Consider the following 4,897-nt stretch of genomic DNA (forward strand, 5'->3'; position numbering starts at 1 on the left):
CTGAGCTGTTTCCTGGAAAGAGGCGGGGCTCCGGCTGAGGGTTACTAAATGTGATCCTGTCTGGACGTGTTATTCTGGCTATAAATGCTCTTTGGGTGTTTTTCTTTCTCCACACATAATAATTCATTGAGAAGTTTAATTACCCTGGTTACATTAACAAATAATAATTAAACGGCACAAAGTGGGTTCTGAGTGATTTTCTTGAAAAACATTAAACACGGAAATCTGTACAAAAACTGTCTGATAAAATTAAATGTTGTTTGACCTCTGACGCTGAGCTGCTCACTTGTATCTCACTTATGTGCTGTGTCCAAATTCAGGGGAAGGATCCTCTGAAGGATCCTACCTACCTACCTGCATCATATAGGTAGGTAGGGTAGGCAGGAAGTGAGCGGCTCTGGACAGCCTTTTAGCCTTTGTTCAATTCCGCCCTTGCTTCCGTGTTTTTCACAGTGTGAAAACTTTTTCTTTGATCAATTTTCTTTGATCTAAATGCATTTAGGAGTTGCTTGGCTAATTTCATGGATAATTTCAGTGACTGAATTATTGCCGGTGTTGTGCCAAAAAATGTTCGCCTACCAAAAACTGATTTCCAATGTTTCTGTGGTTTTTTTATGTGTAATATCGTATGTTGGTAAATAGACTTCGGTGAACATGGTTTACAAAGGGGTTATATATTTAATTTTAAAATTACCTTTATTCAAGTATCTTTTTAATTTGGTGTTGTTGTACTTACATTTTAAAAATCCAATCCTTTTTGTCCACTTAAAATATGTATACAGAAGTATTGATATATTTGTTGCACTCTCTGCTATCCTCTTGGCCAGATTATTCTTAAAAAATAAATTTTTAATGTCAACAAGATTTTTTTTAACCGGAGAAATAAAGGCTATATAAAAGTCACTGCCAAAAACTGATTGGAGCTTCTACCTTGTTACAGGAATGTTGTTTGTGGCTTAAGATGACTTGATATCATTCACGAGGGATACATCTGACATATCCATCCATCCATCCATCCATTCACTTCCGCTTATCCTTTTCAGGGTCGCGGGGGGCGCTGGAGCCTATCCCAGCTTTCATAGGGCGAGAGGCGGGGTACGCCCTGGACAGGTCACCAGTCTGTCGCAGGGCTAACACAACCATTCGCACTCACATTCACTCGCACATTTACACCTAGTGGCAATTTGTATTATCCAATTAACCTATCCCCACAAGCTGCATGTCTTTGGACGGTGGGAGGAAGCCGGAGTACCCGGAGAGAACCCACGCAAACACGGGGAGAACATGCAGACTCCACACAGAAAGACCCCGGCCTGATGGTGGAATTGAACTCAGGACCTTCTTGCTGTGCGGCAACAGTGCTAACCACCGTGCCACCGTGTTGCCCACATTTGACATATGTTTCACGTATTATAGACCAACAAGTTATTTATAGCAGTTCAAATACCAGCAATCAGTTATTTTGCAAATATCGGAAATCATTTTTTGGCAGAAGATCCTTTTTTGGCACAACACCAGTCATTCATAGACATTTACTGTGTTATATTAAAATATATAAACTAAATATTTGAAACTTATAGAATCTTATCTTTTGTTTCCTTTTTTTTTTACATAGAATTTTATCGAACTGTTGTCTGCTACAGAGTTACAAGTATTGTACTAGTAGTAATATAGCATCCACCATCTCCTGCTTGTATATTTCTGAAAACATGTTAGTGGTGTGGCAGCCGTCGATTGAGCCAGCCCTGCAAACCCTGTGGATCGATGATGCAATGGACAGTGGGAGGAAGGATCCTAAAGCTGTCTTTGCAGACCACCCTGTGTGATTCTCCACTCGCCGATCAGAAAAAACTGCAGGTCTCAGTTGCAGCACCCCATCCATGTCTGATCTTGCTTCGACATTTTGAGCAACACTGACAGAGACTTCCTGTAATCTATTACAGTTGTTAAAGAAATGATCCAGGAACAGGTCACTCAGGTTAATCCTGTGTGAACAACTGTAGATGTTTTTTTCCTTCTTTAAATATTGTTGGTATATTTGAAATATTCTTGTTTAATTGTTATTGTTATTTACTTTATTGTCATCAAATAAATATCGATGTAAAATTGTTCAAAGTTAGCTGTAAATAAAATGAGTTCAGTGACAATTACTGTTTGTTGTAATCAATTTATTAATAACATAAAACTTTTAAAATAATGCAACACATATAACAACGTAAAAAATACATATTTATATAACTACATTTCTTAATGCCTAACTCATTTTGGAACTAATCTTTCAAGAAGTGAAAACAGTCTGTCCATCCTTTTCCTGCTCTCCTGCACTCGCTTGTCCTCAGCCCATGATCGCTGCCTCTTTTTCCCTGTTGTGGGGGGCTGATGCCCTTCATTGTTTTATTAACCTTCGCGAGGGTTAATAAATCAGATGCATCAGACGCATTTCACAGAGTTCACAAATAAACTCACATTTTTATCTTTGAAAAGAATCATAAAGTAGAATTTATGGTCCAGCAGACAACAGCAGGTGGTTTGAGCCCTTCTGATGCAGCAGAAACAGGATTTGGAGGAAGGTGTTAATAGATTAGAAAGAATTGTACACTGTGAATAAATGCAAGTCTTTCTACATAGACAGATCTTTAATAATCCCTCAGGTAGGTTCCTCTGGGAAAGTCACAGATAGAGGGCGTTTATCAATATGTGTACTTGTGCGTACTTGCGTTCTCGTGTACTCGTGATACGTCATCAGTCGGAGACCAAGTACTGTTCCAATTCGAAGTACGCATCAAGCCGAGAACGCGAAAAAGTCCCGGATGTGTTCTCGATCCGCCCGTTTTATCGAGTATGCATCGGTGTGGACTTGGGACAGCTATATATCCCAGAATGCATTTCGTCCAAAACTCAACAGCGGACTCCCGGCACATCGTTTTCAACCGGCGAGTACGTACTCACCGACAACGCGAGTACGTACTCGCGTACTTGGGCATTGATAAACATTGATAAACGGCCAGCGACTCCAATTCTGACGTCCTTTGAAAGCCTGACTTTGAATTTTCATAACTCGTCATGTACACAGATGTTAATCATACATATTCATAGTACCGAACTCTAAATCAATATGAAGAAAATGCTCCTACTAATCTGCATATATGTTGATATCAAATATTTTACAGCACATGGATAAATCTCTATAAATCTTTCAATTTGATCAGAATGGGCACAGTGTTGTTATTGCAGCACTCCCTGATGTTTGAAAAGCTAAATGTCCATTTTAAAGTGGTCGTGTGTAGGATTGTGTTTCCTTCCTTTGTGCAGTTCTTACAGTAAACATGTTTGAATGTTTCCTGTTCCCCTGATGCTTCTTCCTGTTGGATAAAGTTTGTTTGGAATAACATGTTCTTATAGGTTTCGATGAACTTCAAACTGTGATCCACTTACAAAACTGTCTCATTTTATTGGAACGATCCACATTTGCATCCATTCACAGGACATTTGACATCTGGTCTGAACACGTTTGTACACATGATGAAAGGACAGATGGTGTTTGTGTGTCCTTCTTAAACTTAGTGTGAATGTTATGTTTCATAATCAATCAATCAATCAATCTTTATTTATAAAGCACTTTTCATACAAAAAAACCCTGTAGCACAAAGTGCTTTACATGGTTAAAAGCAGCCCACCCCACCCCAGCCCAGCCCACCCCACCCCACCCTCCCACTCACTCCCCACACTCTCATTAACAGAAACGATCATGAATACACACATTCCCCCCACCCACCCACCCACCACACACACATTCCCCCCCCCCCACCCCACACACACACACACACACACACACACACACACACACACACACACACACACTTAAAGAATAATATTAAACTGGGTACACATTAGCCATGTAGAACTATTTAGAACAAAGTCTTTGGGAACATTTGGAGAACACGTTTAGGAAAGTAACATCCTGGTAGAACATTTTCTTAAAGCAAAGCAGAGCTGCAACATGACTGTGAGGATTCACAATAATAAAGTCACAATACTTTATTATTATGAAGACTAAAGTGCACCTTAATGCTGCCAATGAATACACATGTTCTTTTTGAAAGCATGTGTGAGCACAGCTGACGTGCACTACACTGACCCCACTCGCCCCATTTCTTCATCCAGTTCTTGCTCTTGTGGTTGAAATGAGACGCAGACGCAGCAAAAGTCAGAGGCTCTAAAATCCACAAAAAGGGGGCTCGTTAGATCAGGATACTGGATGTGATCCATATAAAACATGGATAATACACCACTTTATTTGAAGACATCTGTAGCACTGCCTCAGTTCTGGATGTTTCCACAGACTCCTCTGCACACCTAAAGAAAAGGTCAAAGGTCAGCAGCACATGTAGTTGGGACAATTCTTCATTTACAAACAACAGTCACACAAACTATACAATTATTTTCCTCCAATTACGACTTTTCACTTCAAGAAATGGTCCTGTCTGATTTCTAGGTTGTGATATGAAAAACTAGTTCCTAATGGCAGCGATTCACTCAGTAAACATGTGTTTCCTTCGCCAACCTCACACACAGATCCAATAAGATCAGGAAGTGGGCAGTATAGTACAATATGTGTTATTTTGTACTGTACTGCCCAAACTAAAGATCTTCTTAAGTGTTGGAAATGATAAAATGAATCGTACGTTTATTTTGGACAATACAGCAGAAGATCAGACATGAAAGTGGAGATAACACAGAAGACATGCAGCAAAGGGTCAGAGGTCAGACTCCACCTGGGCCACTGTATTCAACAATGAGCCAATGATCATCTTGTCAAGTAAATGGTAAATGGCCTGTATTTGTATAGCGCTTTACTAGTCCCTAAGGACTAAGGACCCCAAAGCGCTTTACACAT

Source organism: Oreochromis aureus, linkage group 3 (genome assembly GCF_013358895.1).
Source record: "Oreochromis aureus strain Israel breed Guangdong linkage group 3, ZZ_aureus, whole genome shotgun sequence".
Taxonomy (NCBI): domain Eukaryota; kingdom Metazoa; phylum Chordata; class Actinopteri; order Cichliformes; family Cichlidae; genus Oreochromis; species Oreochromis aureus.